Source organism: Dermacentor andersoni, chromosome 7 (assembly GCF_023375885.2).
Source record: "Dermacentor andersoni chromosome 7, qqDerAnde1_hic_scaffold, whole genome shotgun sequence".
Lineage (NCBI taxonomy): Eukaryota > Metazoa > Arthropoda > Arachnida > Ixodida > Ixodidae > Dermacentor > Dermacentor andersoni.
This window is the reverse complement of record NC_092820.1, coordinates 128,324,750-128,345,625: the sequence shown is the minus strand read 5'-3', so window position 1 is coordinate 128,345,625 and position 20,876 is coordinate 128,324,750. Positions and strand designations below refer to the sequence as shown.

The 20,876-nt window shown below is 44.3% G+C and overlaps 1 long non-coding RNA gene across 3 annotated transcripts in view; it reads left to right on the top strand.

The window, feature by feature from the left end:
- The first annotated feature begins 969 nt into the window (after positions 1-969).
- Positions 970-20,876, top strand: part of LOC126533840 (uncharacterized) — a 59,365-nt gene continuing 39,458 nt past the window's right edge. For 2 of the 3 annotated variants that reach the window (XR_011895531.1, XR_008612934.1), the window contains exons 1-4: positions 970-1,074; positions 6,986-7,072; positions 8,469-8,564; positions 12,089-12,190. This is a non-coding gene — a long non-coding RNA (uncharacterized lncRNA). Of the gene's footprint in view, positions 1,075-6,985; positions 7,073-8,468; positions 8,565-12,088; positions 12,191-14,422; positions 14,876-20,876 lie in introns of those variants that run through there. The other variant, XR_007600116.2, reaches the window with a different exon arrangement.

The following is a 20,876-nucleotide window of genomic DNA, read 5'->3' as shown; positions in this document are numbered from 1 at the left end:
ATCGTTCGCCTTTGCGTGTGGTTTCGGAGATTGTTATTGTATAAAACATCAGCTTTATATAAACATATATATATATATATATATATATATATGTGTGTGTGTGTGTAAATCAAGAAAGAAAGAAAGACGAACGTTATGACATATGTTTTCACTGATGATTGGGCCGACGGGGAACCACATTCCAGTATGGTCACTCTAATACCGTCGAAAGAGTGTCCAGTTGTACAAAGGTGCTTTGAAAACGCAAGGTGTGGGAAATGCTTTACGTAAGAAGGATGATTTAGAAATCGGATTCTAAACGGCGTTCCTGTTTGGCCAATATATTGCAGGTGGCAACTACCACACTCAAGCGGATAACTGGCGTTCGACGTGTCACAGTTGAAGCTGACTTTGATGAGGAGCGCAAAGTTTGAAGCACAGCTTTTCGCTGTTATTGTAGTTTAAATATATGGGCATACCTTACTTACACCTTACAGCATACCGGCTTACGGCACGAACTACAATCTCCAGGAGCGCGGGCGCCGGTTTTCAAATCGATGTTATCAAATCGCGAATGTATTCTTGAGCACCGGTACACTAATCGTGGTGCCTCTGTAAAAGTTGTTCTAAGTCTTTCACTTAAGCTTAGAGTGTTTTTATGCCGTTTGAGAATGCCGGTAACATTCGAATTAATTTCCCCCAGAAAACAAACTTTTAACGGTATCTTTACCTTTCTAAGGAAAAAGCAACAATTTATTATCCATCTGTGGTTGTGGTTTTGAAGAGCTATGGAGCATTGCTTTTTAATTCTTTCTTGTATAACCAAGGTGCTCATGGAGGCATTAAACATCACATAAGAAATACTAAAAAAGAGGACAAAAGGTAACGTAAAGAACTTCACTGTGAACAATGGACATTATTCTGTCGACAAGCGTTTGACCAGGATATTACAAAAAATTCGAGTGAACATGTACATTGTGTGGTTCTTCGTCTGTTTCTCGACCCATGCACAGGCAATGATGCAAGGGTAGCACCGATGTGTCTGTTGGCTTATTCCGCCGACGCATACGGGATGAAACCCTGCTTGATGTCTCGGTAAGCAAGCATTTTATATAAATGGCGATCCTATTTTAGTTATTCAAATACACGGAATACCCCACTTTTTCTTGTACAAACATGTCTGTTACTTCACATGTCCGCAGCAGGATTCTGCTTTATGACCCACTTCTCCGGAAGTCGTCACAGTCGTCTGTCTATATTATGTCCAATACAGGACCTACACGTTTTCAAGTGATATAGACGACCTGCGTATTACCCAGAACCCTGTGATGTAATCAGGTGACGCCGATTTCTGGAAGCCATGGTGAGGGATACATACAAGCAGGCTGCAGTAGCCGGTTACGTGCCTAACCACGTGATCGAATGCGTTGTGCTGTTTCCGCAGCGTTCCTCTGCTACAATTCGTTATGCACACCGACAGCTGCGTGTTGCTACGCAAGCAATTTGTTCGTCTACATGTGAACTTCGGCATTAGGTGAACAAAATTCAGTGCGGCGTTTTGTGCGAAATCCGCGGTCATTCGTCTGTGTTATAATTGATAAAAGATAAGTGCAGCCGTCACACGATTATGTTTAAATGATAGCATACAGTGCTTTTCTTACTAATGAGATAGAATGCACTGTCCTAATGATCTGTGCCACTTGCCCAATATCGCATAGGAGAGAGAACTCACGGTTCTCGAGCCAAGAATGACAAACGGGGCAATGACATCGCTGACAAGCTGGCCCGATCACGTGGGCAAATACTCTAGTGTTTGCGAAGCCACATCGATCGTGCTCAATCGCGGCGGCGCTTGATCACAACGCCGCTAAACAGATATTGCAGCATGCCGTGCTTCTTGAGCTACTTCCATATTTGGCATGTCGCTTGCTTTAACGTGATTGCGAAGGGCGTAAGACTCCACAAAATGTTGTATCTGTTGCAGTCAAGCTTTCTCCCCGTCACTGATTTCGCTTTGTAGCAGTTAGCGACACCTTCGTGGGACAAACTCGGGAGCGTGCCAAGATATTCCACCTATCACACTGTGAATGCTCAAGCTAGCGTTCGCAGAGTCATGCCATGTGGCTAACGCGCTATATGAATTTAGAACACCACAGCAAGCTGAATGAGACCTTTAGCAGGGTGCGCGCGTCTACAAAGTTCGAACGCGCATCGTGCGCAAGGTCACGTGTCTATCCTTCACGATGGTGGCGGGCACCCAATGAGCGTACAGTGTTGTCGGTATTACGCAAAATGTTGATAGGTTCACCTTTCCTGCTTCAAGCACATCTTATTCTATGCGCTCATATTTCCTAACCTGATTCCACTAGCTAACACTGGGCCATTCTCCACTTTTGTCTCTATTCCATCACACCCGCAATAAGAGATATTCAAGGTACACGTTCATCTGGCAACACTGGTCTGGTCAGATTCACTGTGTTAATTATAGCGAAGCTCAGCGGCGGTTTGCATGTTTTCAAGCTCGGCACTGGTGGTCGAGCGGATATTCAGGACTCTAAATGCAACAATTGGCTTTATCGTCGAGTGACTAATGAACAGCGAACTTCCTTGTGCCGCCAGAAATAAAAAAAAAATTGACCGTCGCTTTAGCACGCTCTAAAAAGGACGAAGGCGAAAGCCTGCGCACTCATGAGATATTTATTAAATTACTGCACATTCTCATTCGAATGCGTTGTTACTTCCTATAACTTGTTTTCTCCCACCTAAGGTCGGGGGTTGCAGTGCCTTCATTAACTTCGCACTAATTAACACGAAAGGTCATGGGTTCATCTCCGTGTCCGTGTGGGCCTCTACTAGTACACAAGATAAGCAAGTTTTGCATCCAATTCAAGTAGATCGCATGCGCGCGGTGTACTTTTCTACAACTGGCGTTCGTCGATTGCTAAATGTTATAAAAGAGAGCAAGGCCAGTGGCCCTGATTCTATTCCTGCTGCAATTCTCAAGGACTGTTCAGGGGTATTAAGTTTGTATGTTTATCGGTCATTTCAATGTCATTTAAACCATGCTCCTTTACGCCGTGACTGGACGTTGGCCCATGTAGTGTCCGTACATAAAAGTGGGCCACGCAACAACGTTCAGAACTCCAGAGTGGCGTCGTTAACAAGGATCTCATAAAAAATTATGGAGCATGTAATTTATTCTTCTATAATGTCAGATCTTGAAAAGCATAATCTTCTAAATGACAGAGAGCACTGACTTCGTCACAAATTTTTATGCGCTACACAGCTGGTAGAATTCACACAGGGTTTGGCCCTGGCTATTGACAGGCGTGTAGTTGTTGACTGTGTTTTCTTCGGTTTTCGAAAGGTGTTTGATTTTGTTGCACATGGCTTACTTACATGAAAACTTAGATTTTATAATCTGGATGATGTGCTCAAATGGATTGATCAACACTTCTCTTTACGGCAGCAGTCTTTTGTTTTGAATGGTATTTCTTCGGTAAATGCCCCAGTCACTTACTGTGTACCCCAGGGATAAGTACTGGGGCAACTCTTATTCTCACTGTTCATTAATGACATTACGGACAACATCACGTAATCGTTTCGAATGTTTGCCGATGAATATATTTTCTACAGAGTCATTAACGATCATAGTGATTACGTAGCTTTGCAGAATGATTTGGACATTGTGGCAACATAGTGTGCACATTTGACGATTTCGTTGAATGTGAGCAAACGTATGCACTTGACCTTCTCAAGGAAGCACTCCTACCAAGAGCACAAGTATCGAATCCGTGAGGCTAGCTTAGTTACTGCAAAAGAATTCAAATATTAAGGGTTCTTTTTCACCTCGAGCTTGTGATGGAATAGACACATAAACTATTTAACTCATGGAGCGACGTCGGTGCTCAGATTTTAGACGCGAAATTTTAGTCGCCTACCCAATGGCCTGAACCAACAATTGTATTTCACACATGTACGTTCAATGCTCGAATACACATGTGGGTGTTGGGCCCCTTATACCTCGTAATTATTTAACGGACTTGAAAACTTCAAAACAAAACAAGGCTGCCAGATTTCTCCTTGGAAACTGTGACAGAAAATTCAGCATGACAGAGGCTAAACATCCGTTTCAATGGCCGGACCTAAAGGCTCGCAGTGCGTTTGAAATTCTTTTGTAGCATATATGATTCGCATACTGGCATTAGTCGAGGAAAATATATGAAACCTTCTTTGTATGGTGTCCGAAAGAAAGGCTTACCCTTTGAAAATCAACGAACTTGCTTCTAAAGGTGACCTTTCGAGGTATTCGTTTCTTGTCCACAAAGCACGCGCCTGGAACCTTCTTCCACCTGACGTTGTAATAATCACATCTGTTGATGCTTCGATCCTACGACGCTTTAGGTGTATAAATACCCTTCTATGAGCTTTTTTGTTTCGAATAAAATCCCCGCTGCTGTAACGCCTTATTGGCTAGGCAGGTACTGAATAAATAAAATAAATAAGCTCTCACTTAAGATCGAGGGTTCGACTGCCACCAAAGGCCGTTGGTTCGACTCGCTTAATTAACTATATTTTGATTAACTGTCCCTCAATCAACTTAATCCTAATTAACTCCAAAGATCGTGAGTTCGACTCCCACCAATAGTCGTGGGTGGCACCATCAATTTTGGTGCTATAACGTCGTATCGTCAATTTTCCGATAATTTCGGACGGAGAGCATCCAGAAAAGGCATGCTGCTTTGAAAAGTAAACCTGCGACGAGCCTCTTTTTGCAGCTTCGCGCGCTTCCAACCTGAGCGAAGTGCCCTGAACAATTACTGACAAACGCTCTCTCTTATTTTCTCGCCGAGCCTCTAGAGCTGCGTTTAATTGTAATACAATTCCGCAGATGTTTGGCGTCCCCAATGAAAAAACATCGGATGTCAGAAATCAAAACTCTGGTAGTTAAGCTGTTTGTCGAAGTTGATACTGAAGATCCCAGCACACAACTAAGGAGAACTGCGGTTGCCCTGCTTGCATTGAGTTCTCGTTAATTGTGTGCGGGCATTGAAATTGTGTGACTCAGGTCGTGCATGTACATATGTCGCGGGTAAACGAAGGACGAACGTCATCGGCGAGTTTGATGTTAGCACTTCGTCACGTGCGCTGGTTCCTTTTCTTTTTTTTTTTTTTTTCATTCGCCACAGCACGTATAACGTTAGTGCATAATAAGGAGGTGCGTGTGTTTTCTCTCGCTCGTTTTCCGTGCGTTGCTTAACCTTCGCCGTGATTTTGAGGATATGTGGTACTGAGGATTTCATTGCTTTGTGGCTGCAGGCACAGTGCAATAACCCTGGAAGCACAGGGCTAGGTCCAATGGCGTAACATCTTCGCACCAGTGCCTAAAAATGAGAAAGGCGATGAGAATAAATCCCAAAGGAGAGGACGCAAGACGAACGCACATGCAATCATGGGCGAGGCGAAGCAGGGACAAAGCGCGCTGGCCTTGCCTGTCTGTACTGTCCGTGCACTGCTTAAAAGATGTCCAGGAACAATGTTGCAGTGTGCGGAAGAAAAATGCGCCTGTGTCGCTATTCCATTTACTCTTGACGCGAAAGCTACAAATGTCCCAATGAGCGAAATATCCGACGTCTTTCTTCTGCGACAGAGAAACAGCACCTGAACTCGCATTGCCATTGGCTGCGACGCCACGTCACAAGCTGTGCCTCGACGGAGCCGAGTGGGCGAAAGGGAACACCTGCGGTAGCGATAGCGCGCCTGGCGTTGTGTGAGGGGATGCAGCATCGCCGCGACGCGTTTGTGGCATGTGGCGTTCGCACCGCAGGCTGCTACTGCTTGCTGGCTCGGGCAGCTGGTACCGCTATGATGCATTACTCGCAGCGCAAAACTTCTTCGACATTAATCCTTTCAGATTCATAACTCATGAGAAGAACGTAGTTGTTCTCGGATTTCTCTGGTAACCGCTCTTTACAACCTGCTTTTATGAACTTTTGGAAGCTGTCCTAACTATTTAGGGGATAAATTACCATGCTTAATGTTAAACTGACTTGCTCATAGTCACGTATCCAAAAGGATTTTAGTGCGTTCAGCATTATTTGCCTGCTTCAGCCGTTTTGACCCTAGTAGTAATGCCGTCATGGTCTTTCCATCGTCGTTGTTAGAAAATCGCAGTGCGATGAAATTGAAAAAATAATGATCGCTGTTGTAGGATAGGCAGACATTTCTCCTCTATCTTATACCACGTATCCTAGTTATATTACTTATCTCTTTGTTATTTCCTACATCTCTCTAACGACAGCTAGCGTTGCACTTGAGTGCACATTTCCACGATGGTGACGTGGTTAAAATTATGACCTTTTTTTACATGGAAAGGTGCGAGGAGCAGTATTCTAGCCATAGTGAAGACACGAACGAAAGTAGCGACACTTAAGTACTACTTTTGCGCTTGAACAACATTCACAGTTCGTGTCTTCTAAACGGAGTTGGCCCCTCTGCAAAACGCGGATCTCCATTTTATTCATTCATTTTGTTGTTTCTACTGCTGAAAAAAAAAAACAGCGTTTGATTGTTGCCACTGATCCCTCTTTTTAGCATATAGCAGCGAATGATAGTGGGAAGACACCTTAGTACACGAATGAAAGTCGAAGCTTTGCGTGCAGCTATGCTCTAGAGGGAGCAGTTTCTTTTTGCCGTTCCTGAAACACGGTGGCTGGCAGTGTTTTGCGGCAACTTTGTAGATGGAGCTTGACATGTTGAATACGGTCTATTGCGTTTAGTATGCTGCAAAAACGTGTGGGATTATTCAGCTGCGCAATGTTTGCTTGTTCTCTGATGCTACGTTTCCGTTTAGACACTGTTGCAACTAATTCAAGCTTGAAAGTTATGTGTTACGCTATCTCCTTCATCACTATAGCCACCTCCACCAGATTTAGGAGCCTACATCACGCAAATCGAAAGTTAGCAAAAATATTTATTTGTGTCATCCATACTTTTCTTTATCTAGTCATGACAACTGGATCCTTTGCTTTCATATATACGCTGCTCTTTTTCGCCGCCACTGTCGATTCGAAGAAAATACGCAAACTACCAAGTAAGTGAAAATTTCGCATGCTGTAAGTTACAATTAGACATATCATATTACTACACGCTAGCGATTTTCTAAACACCCCGCCCAATTGCAGGATATATTTGTATATGCATTGTCATGTTTACACTTATGAAATATTATTGCCTTTCGTCGCCGTCAAATTTTATGCAATATATACAAGTCTCCTCTTCAAAAATTTTCCGATGAGTGTTTCTTGTTATTTTGCGCGTTCTATATATATATATATATATATATATATATATGTACGCAATAAGCGTCAAGGCGCTTGGATACACTGACAAGAGCGAGATAAGAGGATGAGCGCTAACTTTCCTCTTAATGTTCATTTCCACAAAACCACCGTATATGTAGCCCCGCACAACGACAAAGCCCAATCACCACCCATGAAAACCAGCCGCTTCCAGGAACGCAAATTCACTTGTTGTCAGAGCAACTGAAGGGGAGCTGATGCAGCTATCAGTGACCCTCACTATCAAAGCTGCTTCAAAAATTTTTCGCGTAACTTTATCTACATTTACATACAAAACAGCACTTCTTAAACAATGGTGTACACCCAGAATCTGCACCAATTCTTGCAGTAATATTTCCTGCGCGTCCTACGCGCAGATAAAGACGGTGATTTTGTTGTCCTCACTGAAGGTGAGTTTGGATCAAAAGCTTTGGAAGCAGCATCTTGCGTAATCAAATGAGCGAAGCAGTTTCGCTAATGAAGGTAAAAGCTGAGTGAAAAAAAATTGTGCTCTCCCCTCGACCTTTCTCCGCTAGGGAAGTGTTTGGAGAAAAGCAGCTTCTTTTCGAAAGATAAACCCTGTCGAGCGAAGTGACTCGGCATATCTATCGATTATTCGGCTTCTCCATAATGACGGCTTACCACACGTGCCCGATAAAACGGGGTTTTACATGCATGAAGAAGTAAACTCAGTGCAAGACGCCAGCCAATCACAGGCATCCCCTTCCTCAGGAGAAGGGAAGGGGTGTTATCGCGTGTTCACTCGCCTAGCACCCGCCGTTTCCGCCAGTTCAAGCCCGGTAGTCAGATTGGGAGGCCGTGCTTGGTTAGTTCTGGCAAAGAGCAGGCTGCGTTGAAGCAACGGCAGCGGGTGTGGGTCGCGCACCATCCGTTCGGCCGAAGAACACGTAGTGTTTGATTAATGCCGCCGGAAACTCGCTCGATAAAGTTCTCGTCGTCGACGTGTTGACCTCGCCGTGAAGCAGTGCGAAGCCCAGGCGTTACGACAATGAAGATCCGCGGATCCCAAACTTCCCTTGCAACCCCTTCACAGCGGTGGAAGGGCGGTCAGCTTTTTTTGGGTAAATCCAGGAGCTCTTTACCGCAGCCTGGCACCTTTTCTATAAGAGTTTTTTTTTTTTTTTTCAGAGCTACATGGCTCCCTATGTAACACTACTCGAGAATGCAACGTTGGTCAAAAGCTGGCATGTCTTCTGATAAATGGAAATAAAGTGATACATTGCAGTAAGTAGTACTATGTTCGCGTAAACTATTATGGGGACTGCAGCTTAGTATTAGTGCTTAGTGTAGAAGTTAGGCTATGAATCAATTAAACCAGCATATTATCTGGGCTTGACGCCTAATAAAAAATAATGTTTTCTTCACATAAAACCAGTATACGGATGACATTTATAGCTTCATTGTGGGAAAGATGCTGATGTTATATAGCGATTGAAAATTTTTTATAAACACCAAATGTTTCTTTGACGTTGAAGAATAAATAAAAATTCCATCATATTAAAAAAATTAAACGGAAGCTCGAGAGAATCAATCAACTGACGACAATATGTACTTTTAATTGCACCTATGTAAGCTACACAAAAACAAGCGAATTATCGTTAGCTATGGCCACCCTCATTTTACCGTAAACTAATGTACTTTGCTAAACAGCCGCTTCTAAAGCAAAAACAATGAACCTAAGGGGCTCCTTAAATGTAGCTATTTACTGACACCATGGCAAACTTCTCATGCCAATATCACATGTGCTTATCAAGCATTCATGTATGCATGTGATAAATAAAAGAACATAGGCCGGCATGCCACTCTCCTAGGCGACTTTAAATACCCGGCAATAAACTGAACATCGGCACCTCCGTGTTCCACACCGTATTCTTCGCACTGCCAAGCATTTCATGATACCTGCTATCTTTTCAGTTTTACTCAAATCGCTGATGGTCACACACGCGTTGTCAGCAGTTCTGCAAACCTTCTTGACATAATTCTGACCACTAACTCCGATATGGTAGGCACGATAACTTTCAGATCAGGATCCGGCGATCAATCTTTACTGCAATTCGATCTAGACCTCATTACACCCCAACTACGAACAAACGAATGGTGATATTTGACTGCAATAAGGCAAACTTTGAAAAGATCAATAGTGAACTTTCGCTTTTTCTTGATAACTACCTTTGTGGTTTTGAATATTGTTCTGTCCAGGAGAACTGGGACCTTTTTGCAAACCTAATTTTATACCTTACAAAAGCCTATATTCCCCCCCCAAAAGCAATACTAACCAATACAAATGCACCGTGGTTTAACACATAATTATATCGACTTTCTAACAGAAAAAAGCGCTTATTTTGCACCGGCAAATTGCGGCAAGCAGTGGAGCGTTGGCATGCATACACTATCACGTCTAACATCTACACTTAAGCTGTCGTTTCTGCGAAATCTTATTTCATGAAAACACACTCCCTTCCATGCTTATCAGCAATCTTCGGAAATTTGGAAACATCGTAACCAATACCCACAGTAACAACAACATATTTTTAGTTCACCGGAATGGCTTACCTGTGCGCATGCATTTTCAATATTGTGTTTAGTCTTAATTTTTCATCCATAAGCAATATTTCATTATCATCATATCCTTTCTCGCATCTCTTCATTATGCACATAATAGTAATAGATGTAGCCGGAAGTCTGATGCTCATTGACACACTGAAACTCTCATGTTCCTCTGGTTTCGATTGTATGAATGTAAGATTCCTCAAAGAAGCAAAACAAAGATGCATTCCTCTATTCTTCTTACTAAAATATTACAACAATCATTAAATATTGTTATTATTCCCGAGTGTCCGAAGCAGGTGAAAATGATTCCACTTCATAAGTCAGGTAATAAACAATCACCCTTTAATTATCGTCTCATTAATGTTACCAGCAAACCATGCCGATTCCCGAACATGTCATCTACTCGCACTTTGCTAGCTTTACTAATTCGAACTCACTTATTTCGGCACAGCATGGCTTTAGTAACCCGTACTCTTTCGAAACTCGGTTGTTGAGTTTGACTGATTCCATGCTAACTCTTATCGGCAATCATTCTTTAGCTGATTGCATCTTCCTCGATTTCTCTACACCCTTTGACAAAATTAATCATTGCCTTCTTCTTCTTCTTAAACAAAGGTTCCTCAATACTGACGCAAATATCAGCTGGCTAGAATTTTTCTTAAGGGAGAATCGCAGTAGGCGTTCCCTAACAACAACACTTCATCGCTAACATCTGTCGCGTCAGGTGTGCCACAGGGGTCATTCTTGGGCCCCCCTCTTCTCTTCTTAGTTCACAATAATGACCTTCATAACTGCGTGACTTCGCCAATCCATTTATTCGCCTACGATTGACCTATTTATCGCGAAATAGCTGACCCTACCGATGTTTCTGCTTTACAAATTGACCTAAATACACAAATTGAATGATGATGAGCAAAATGAAAACAAGGTGACAACAGGAGCCAACGTTTCGACAAGTGGACTTGTCTTCTTGAAGACTTGCCTTGAAGAAGACAAGTCCACTTGTCGAAATATTGGCTGCTGCTTTCACCATGTTCTCGTTTTGCTCATCGTCTTGAATTTCGATCTCCCGGCTTCCCCGTGTTTTTCATAGTTAAATGGTGTAATACATGGGCCATCGACTTAATTGTTAAAGAATGTAGTTATGCGAGTATATCGCAGTAATGTCACTTCTCCTGCTTGCTATGAATTAAATAGTATTTCTTTAGATCCCGTTGCCTCTTACAAATACTTAAGTGTCCATATAACTAATGGTTTTAGCTGGAAGCATCATTTCGATTGTAAAATTAACAACAGCTATTGCATGCTTGGTTTACTGCGCCGCAATTTTTCTACAGCACCTGTTTCCACTGAACTGACTATGTAGAAGACATTAGTACATTCAAAATTAGGATATGCCTCTGCGACTAGGGACCCCGGTTTCACAAACTTGAAATCCTCACTCGAGGTGTTCCAGAATAACTCCACGCGTTTCATTCTTTCGAGTTACGACAGTACTAGCAGCATAACTTCAATGACACTAACGCTATCATTGCCATCTCTTGAGCTTCATAGGAAAGTGTCTCGCCTTAGCCTTTTTCACGAAATTTATCATCATGACAAATTGAAGCATGCTTTTATTTCGCAACCATATTATCGCTCATCCCTCATCGACCATCGTTACGAAATAAGTGCTACCAGTTCTCAAACCAATGCCCTTTTTATTTTTTTCTACCTCGTACATCGACAGAGTTGAGTGGCTTTCCGCCAGACGTAGCATCAATACCAGATCATGACTCATTTCTTTCATCTATCGTGCGATATCTTGATCCGGATCCCTGACTTGGTGCAATGGGGCAGCACATCTTATTGCCACTAGCGAAAAAATCTCATGTGTGCGCCGCATATACAGCCGCGTTTCTATCTCAGGCTTCCCACTGAACATGTTTTGCTGCCTAGTGGCGCTGCCGCGATTTGTCCATCCTTCTAACACTAAAATGGTGAGCTTTACGCATCACAAATAGCCAGAAACACACATTTCGTCAAAGCCCGTGAGGGTTTCGAATGATGCGCTAAATTCTTGCAGATGCATTCATTTACGCCTCCAAATTATCAAGGCATGGCCGAGAGTAGTGTGATAACTTCCCCACCCCACTAAAATAACGCAGTCACATATTGTAAAATGCCCAAATCAAATTTTTATGCTTCTACAATTTCAGTACACCATTCAATAATCTGCAAAATCTACTGGAAAAGATATTGCCCAAGGCCACTTACTCCCCGATGCAAGAATGAGCCTACCGAGTGCAAATGTTGTTGTGGTAAGTACGGCGAGCACCTTAGACATGAAGTAGAGTTTTAAAAAACGACAAGGCATCAAAATAACCAAGCTCAGCTAACGATCGTTAGCAGTCAGTTTTATATTTTATCCCTTCATTTCCACCACCATATTTCAACATTTATTGCCACGCATGTTGCCTAACCACTGCTAGCTAAACTCAAGTCACATTCTGGCAGCTCCTAGGGAAATGCGTTTTTATTGCATGGACAACGAACAAGCAAAACGTGGATAACACACTTCTTAACTTTATCGTGGGGCCCAAATGTTAATCATTTGACAAGTAATTCATCAGACCAGCGTAAAGGTGACTCTTCCACAAGGCGAATTTGGTTCTTTTTTGTTTTTCTTGTTTTTATAAGTTGACGTCTGTATCATTTCAAGCTATTGCTCTGTTATAACATGCTGCATCAGGTTTTCTGCGCAAGTTTCCTTTGATGAGCTTTTATATCGTTCACCCATTATCTTAGGACATTGACCTGAAGCAACACACTCCCCGAAATTTCCCCTACGTTTAGTTCTCCTGCTCTATCTGTCAGAATCGATTAGCACAACCACCGTACACATGTATGGCTCTTTCAGTGATTAATGATTATTCAGTTTAATAATTAATTCATGTGACCCACTGAAACACTCCTAGAGAGCGGGTTTTCCGATATACGACGGAAAACAGATCATTAAGCGAGCCGCTAATACGCACTTTGCTGTCCCCGTAAATCTTGCGGTCAAGCGTAGATGAACAATTACTCAATCTTCATCATATAGGTTTCAATAGATGAAGCGCCAATAGTGATGGCACACAGGAAGGAATACTGACAGGACAAGGCGCTATTGAAAGCTATGAAAGCTATGAAAGCTATCTATTGAAAGCTATGCGCCAACTAGCCCCACAACGTGTTTTACTGCACCATATAGTGATTGTTTCATAATCAGCCTTGTTTATACTATGAGCATTTGCCGTCTTTTACCTTCTGCTCCAACGAAGTAATCATGGGCGCAAAGGCAAGCGACATGTCTGTGATAATCAAAATGGCTTGATCGTACTACCGGTTGATATAGGCAATCTAAACAGTGGTCTGTAATGCTCAATGGCTGCTTCGTTGAATTAACATAAAGTAAACATGAGGAAAGCGTGATGATTTGTGTTTGTAAGTAGCGAAAAGGGGCCTAAAGGACCCAGCTATGCAGGAATTTGTGAGCTGGCTAGCAAAACCTAAAACTATTGTATATATTGCATAAAGTCTCAAACACAATCATGAAAGCCAAATAACGAACGCAATCTCGATTCGGACGACGTCCTCTGAAATCGCAGAGCAGGCTGCAATAGCGATGGCCTTATTGGACAACAAGAGGACATCAATCTACAGTGACTCGATAGCAGCTGTTAGGGCATTTGCCAAAGGAACCATATCCGAGCTGGCCCTAGGGATATTAGGACGCAAAGAGATCACGCCACACACATTAATCTGGTTTCCAGCCCATATGGGACAGATCGAGGGTGCCCCGCCCAACCTCAATGAGTCTGTACGCGGAGCTGCGCGAGGGATCATCAACCGCGTAGCTACCGGGCAGCGTGACGCCCGGGGTACTGACAATCGGGACTCTCCTTCCTCGTACACCGAAATTACTAAGCACTTTTACTTGGCTCGGAGGATCTACCCCCTCCCACATTGCAAACTCAATATACCTCAGGCTTTGGCACTAAGGCTTCTACAGACGGGGGCATGCCCAAACCCCCTACTTCTTCACAAGATGTACCCCGAAATTCAGACGACAAATGCACGTGCACTATGCAATGACTTAGCGAACTTACCTCACATGCTCTGGCGATGCCCCGCGTTACGCGGCGATGAAAGTAACACTTCTTCACGCTGGGATGCTGTCCTACACAGCCCCAACCTCGAAGAACAGTTATGGGCTGTCCAACGGGCCCGCGACGCAGCGGAGAGGCTCGGCCTCTCTGTCCCGACGTGGGAGCGGCCCGCTGCGCGCTAGGGCGCGCCCTAAAGGACCCTAATAAAGTTTTTCTTCCATCCATCAAACACAACCGATAATAGCATATGTTTTTGCAAATTTCGTGTCTCACATTCACTTGATTCATCTCAAGCTTTTTCTTCTGGTTAGAATGTCAATATTCCTTAGAACGTATAAAATAACAGGATAATTTGGCACAACTTGCAAGGTTCCTCTTACGATGTTTTCTTTTTCCTTATAGCGGTAAAGGACTCTTGGGTTACAAGGTTTCTTAGGTGTGTCTTCTAAATGCCTGCTTCTGACTGCTACAAGCAAGCCTAGCACCCGTAGTGTGTGCGCCCATACTGAAAGAGAGAAGAGGACAAACGTTTAATAATCTGAATCAGTGGGGAAGAGTTCAAACCTTGCAGAACGTGCTTAGAGAACTTCAAAAATATGAGCGAATAAATTTCTGTGGTAGTCGGTATTAAAATTAGGACACAATAATTATTCATTTTTTAATGATCCACAATGAGGAAGGTCCCTTTCATGTGCAAAAGCTTAGTTCATTCTGCGCATGTTCCCAAACTTTTTCTCCAGCTTCCTTGCTCTGACATCTTCTGATAAATGTTTGGCAATAAACTTCAATGGCTTGTTTCTTCCTTTTACCGGAGAGAATGAATGAATAAATGACGGAAATAAAAGGTGACAGTTATTTTCATGGCTGAGATTTCCCTGATATCTGCGAATACGAAGGTACGGAGCTAAGATTAGAATACCCCGCAGGGGCGTCTGCGCAAGCAGGCGTTTGGTGCGTTGCGACACCACGTAACCGAGCACACGAGGGTTGGACCCTCCCGCGTGTAGCCGTGCGCGGCTTAGCCGTGTCCGGGGAAAAGGGGATCCTGGGGGTTGAGCCGATGCCGGGTGTTTGGACCTTTAAGGCCCCTCGGCGGAGGCAACACACTTCTTTGGCCTCTGCTTCACGTAGAAGGCACCCCCGGACTGAACCACCCAGGGGAAATCGGTAGTCGCCTTTTCCTGTCTCTCTCTCCCTCCAGCCTTCGACTTTCTCTCACTTTCCACCTTTCGTGTCTCCTTCTCTCTTCTATTTACTTCCTTCTTCTTGGCGGCAAGGGTTAACCCTGTGTGGCTATCCAACCTTGGGTACACCATATTTGGTTATAGTGGCGGCGTACGACGGGCGTCGTGCAGACTTGCATGCAAGCTCTGCCGCGTCCCCTCGTTGGGCTCCGTGGTGGGCGGTCGGCGCTGTTGCCGAATTTTTATATATTTCATGGAAACTTCTTTCCCCAAACTTCCTGATCGCCCTCAGAAACGAGGGCGCACCGAAGCTGTCTTTAAGTTTTTTGGCAATCGTACACAGAACTTTCACCGCTTTCATGTCATCCACTCTGATAAGCCTGAGAAGACGGTGAGAATGATTTCACCTTTCGTTGTCTCGAAAACTCTGACGGAAGTTTTCGGTCCCGGATACAAAGCATCGAAAATGGCTAGCGGAGATCTTCTCCTAGAGCTCCGCGACCAGAAACAATATGAAAAACTGTCCAAGCTTGTATCTTTTGGGGGTGTTCCTGTCACAGTGACCCCACACCGTACCATGAATACTACCCGTGGCGTTGTTTTGGATGCTGATCTGCTCGAATTATCTGAAGCTGAACTTCTAGAGGGCTGGAATGATCAGAACGTGATCAATGTTAAGAGAACTAAAATAAGACGTGACGGAAAAGAAATCAATACAATGCACCTAATACTTACATTTGGCTCAAGCAACCTACCCGACACTATCGAGACAGGGTACGTGAAAATCCGAGTGAGACCGTACATCCCAAATCCCCTACGATGCTTTAAGTGCCAGCGATTCGGCCACACCTCACAGAACTGCCGAGGCCGCCAGACCTGTGCGAAGTGCAGTGCCCACGAACACGTATCTAAAACATGTGAAAACTCTCTCCACTGTGTGAACTGTGATGGGGAGCACGCCGCGTACTCGCGGTCCTGCCCATCGTGGAAAAAAGAAAAGGAAATTTTGACAATTAAAGTTAAGGAAAATATATCATTCAAAGAGGCACTCAGGCGGGTAGCATACCTGCCCAAGAAAACCTTTGCCGATGTGGCGCGTCAGGGGGCAGCGCCACAAAGGTCTCCGGCGGCTGTCCGACCCACACCCAGTGAGGCGGCAGTGACGCCATCCGCCCCCTCGGCGGCTGCAGCTAACGCTGCTACGCCAACACAGCAGACGGGGCCATCGACCCCGAAGGTGGGTGCAGCCGAGGCTGCCCCAACCTCCCCGGCCTCTTCCAGCGCTGGCAACAGCCGGCGCAGCCAGATCCCTCAGGGAGCCCCGTCGACCTCCGGGCTGGTGGGCGCAGAAGTCTTGCCCTCCAAGGCGGGACCCTCTCTGGTAACCTCTCGCTCTCAAGAGCACGTGTCCGGAGCCTCACTAGAGGCAATGGACACTACACCTGTCCTGAAGGCGCACCAAGCGCCTAAAGAGCGGCGAGGCTCCCTCGAACGCTCCAGAAAGAACAAAACCCCTATTACAGGGCCTCGAAAGGGCTCTGTAATCTAAGGCATCCCTTCCGTTTCCGTAAACACAGCAACAATTTATTTTAAATATGGATACACAAATCATTCAATGGAACATCAGAGGTCTCCTTAGAAACCTTGATGATTTGCAAGAACTCATCCACAAACACAATCCAAAAGTGCTGTGTTTACAGGAAACACACTTAAAACCAAAACACACAAACTTTCTTCGACAGCACGTTACTTTTCGTAAAGATCGCGATGGTGCTATCGCATCATCGGGCGGTGTTGCCATTGTAATTCAAGAAAGCATAGCGTGTCAACGTTTACAGCTACGAACGGCCCTCGAAGCAGTGGCGGTTCGAGTTGTCCTGCAAAAAAACTCATCACTATTTGTTCGATTTATATACCCCCACATTACAAATTAAAGAAACCTGAATTTCAGTCCTTCATAGATGAATTGCCAGAACCTTATGCTGTTCTTGGCGATTTCAATGCACACAGCAGCTTGTGGGGAGACTCTCGCATCGATACGCGAGGTCGTCTCGTTGAACATTTCCTTTTTTCTTCTGGAGCGTGCCTTCTCAATAAGAAGGAACCTGCATATTACTCTCTTGCAAACAGAACCTTTTCGTCAATAGATCTTAGTATAGTTTCCGCGTCTATACTGCCCGAACTGAAATGGGAACTTACGAGCAATCCTTACGGGAGCGATCACTTCCCCGTACTGCTAAGAACATGTAAAGAAAATGAATTTCCCCCACAAGCTCCTAGGTGGAAGATAGATACAGCCGACTGGGAGAAATTTCGAACTCTATCTAGCATCTCATGGGCTGATATGTCTTCTTTGGAAATTGATGCGGCTGTGGAGTATTTTACAGCGTTCATAATAGATGCCGCATCTAAATGCATATCTGAAGGAAGTGGCTTGGCATGCAGACGGCGTGTCCCGTGGTGGAACGACGAATGTAGAATCGCACGTAAGAAACAGAACAAAGCGTGGGGGCTGCTACGCGCTTCCCCCACTGCAGAGAATCTTATAAACTTTAAGAAAGTAAAATCTCAAGGCAGGAGAACCCGCAGGCAGGCCAGAAGAGAAAGTTGGCAGAACTTTTTATCGAGTATTAACTCGTTTACAGATGAGGCCAAAGTCTGGAACCGGGTAAATAGAATAAGAGGTCGACCAACGTACTCACTCCCTCTGGTAAATACACAGGGCGATACACTGCAAGATCAGGCAGACTCACTTGGGGAGCACTTTGAGAGCGTGTCAAGTCCAAGAAATTATTCAGAAACCTTTCTCAAATACAAACAAATAGAGGAATGTAAGCCACTCATAAGAATATGTCGAAAGAATGAACCATACAACTGTCCTTTTAGTATTGCCGAGTTCAGAGCTGCCTTGAGATCATGCAAGAGCTCCGCACCGGGTTCTGACAGAATCATGTATGAAATGATCAAAAACCTACACAATGACACCCAAGTTACACTACTCACACTTTTCAACAACATTTGGGCTGCAGGATACCTCCCAACTGCATGGAAAGAAGCCATTGTGGTTCCTGTTTTGAAACAAGGCAAAGATCCTTCCTTAGTAGCAAGTTACCGCCCGATCGCGCTCACGAGTTGCCTTTGTAAGGTATTTGAAAAAATGATTAATCGGCGACTCATCCATTTCCTTGAAATGAGCAAAATGCTTGATCCGTATCAGTGCGGCTTCCGAGAAGGGCGGTCGACAACCGATCATCTCGTACGTGTTGAAGGAAATATCCGGGACGCATTTATACATAAACAGTTCTTCCTATCGATATTTCTCGATATGGAAAAGGCGTATGATACAACGTGGCGTTACGGAATCCTAAGAGACTTGTTAGGAATGGGCATCCATGGTAATATGCTAAACCTAATAGAAAGCTATCTGTCCAGTCGTACCTTCCGCGTAAAAGTCGGTAACGTACTTTCGCGTCCTTTTACCCAAGAAACGGGTGTACCCCAAGGAGGCGTGCTCAGCTGCACACTCTTCACCGTGAAGATGAACACGCTTCGCGCTTCATTACCACCGGCAATCTTCTATTCTGTCTACGTGGACGACATACAGATAGCTTTCAAATCCTGTAACCTCGCAGTGTGCGAGAGACAGGTACAGCATGGCCTCAACAAAGTGTCGATGTGGGCAGACAAGAATGGATTTAAGATCAATCCTAACAAAAGCTCTTGCGTTCTTTTTACAAGAAAGAGAGGAATGATCCCAGATCCTTGCTTAGGACTGGGTGGACAACAAATACCTGTAAACAAAGAGCACAAATTTCTAGGTGTTACACTGGACTACAGACTCACTTTCGTCCCCCACATTAAACATCTTAAAGAAAAATGTCTGAAAACGATGAACATAATGAAACTTCTATCCCACACTACATGGGGTAGTGACAGGAAGTGTTTATTGAAACTCTATAAAAGCCTCATTCGATCACGATTAGACTATGGTGCCGTGATTTATCACTCTGCCGCCCCGAGCGCACTAAAAATGCTAGACCTAGTCCACCATCTAGGAATCCGACTAGCCACAGGCGCTTTCAGAACAAGTCCCATACAACGTTTATATGCAGAATCAAATGAGTGGTCACTTCATCTTCAGAGAACATACATCAGCCAAACATATTTTCTGAAAGTCCACTCAAATCCTCAACATCCCTATTTTAATACCATTAATGACATGACATATGCTACCCTCTTTCGCAACCGTCCCTCCGTAAGACAGCCTTTCTCGCTGCGTGTGAGGGAGCTTAGTGAAGAAATGCACGTTCCACTCCTCGAGCTTCGCCTAATGCATCCAGCCAAGCTGCTACCTCCTTGGGAGTGGCAGCTCATACAATCCGATATATCTTTCGTGGAAGTCACAAAGCATGTTCCAGAGATTGAAATATAGATGCATTTCCGGGAACTCCAGCACAAGTACTCCTGCACGGAGTTCTATACATTCGCATCAAAGTCACACGACGGGGTGTCCTATGCAGCCGTCGGTCCATCCTTCTCGGAATCCGACGTACGACATCCGGAAACTAGTATCTTTACGGCTGAGGCCTGCGCACTGCTGTCGGCCGTAAAGCATATAAATAAATCGCAACTCCAGAAATCAGTTATATATACCGACTCCCTCAGTGTTGTGAAGGCCTTGATGTCTTTCTGTAATCACAAAAATCCAGTATTTAATGAACTCTACTCCGCACTGTGCAAAGCGTATATATCTAACCAAGTGATCATATGCTGGGTGCCTGGACATAGGGGCATCGAGGGAAACGTTCCAGCCGACCAGATGGCCACATCAATTTCAGTGCATGCAGTTAATCCTACTGCTTCGGTCCCTGTCACAGACTTGAAGCCTTTCTTAAGAAGGAAACTACGAAACCACTGGCAACGCAAGTGGGACGAAGAAATAAATAATAAACTGCATGTAATAAAGCCACAATTAGGTTTCTGGCCTCCTGTAACAAAATCCCGCAGGACAGATGTCCTATTCTGCCGTCTAAGAATAGGACACACTTTTGGCACACATAACTTTTTACTCACGGGAAACGAGCCTCCAACCTATGGTAGGTGCGGGGAGAGGCTGACCGTCCTCCACGTCCTACTGGAGTGTCGGGAAGCCGAATCCGAAAGAAAGAAAATTTTCTCTTAGCATACCGGCACCACATCCCCCTTCATCCCGTTATGTTACTTGGTCGAGAACCACTCTTTGACACCAACGCCATCCTAGGTTTTTTGAAAGATGTTGTATTGCATGTTATTAGCCCCACACGTTCGTAGCGCCTCCTCTCTATAGAGGATAGCGCTGCGATAGTTATTTCGCATAGCGCATGCCTCTCGTCCCTTGGGTTCAAGGGCTCTGGTGAGGCAGTAGTGCTCTTAGAAAATTTTAGCATCTCACATATTTTGTACATTGCATCATTTTCCCCAATGCATTCTAGTGTTCATAGTATTCGTCAGTAGCCATCGCCATAATTTTATAGCACGTAGATTTTACGCACTTTACTGCGACTATTTTTAGGCCACTTTACAGCCAAGTCACATCTTCCATAATACATTAACATTACCACTTGTCATGGCGCTCTTTGGCCAAACCTGGCCCTTGCGCCACAAAACACCACACATCATCAAGATTAGAATAA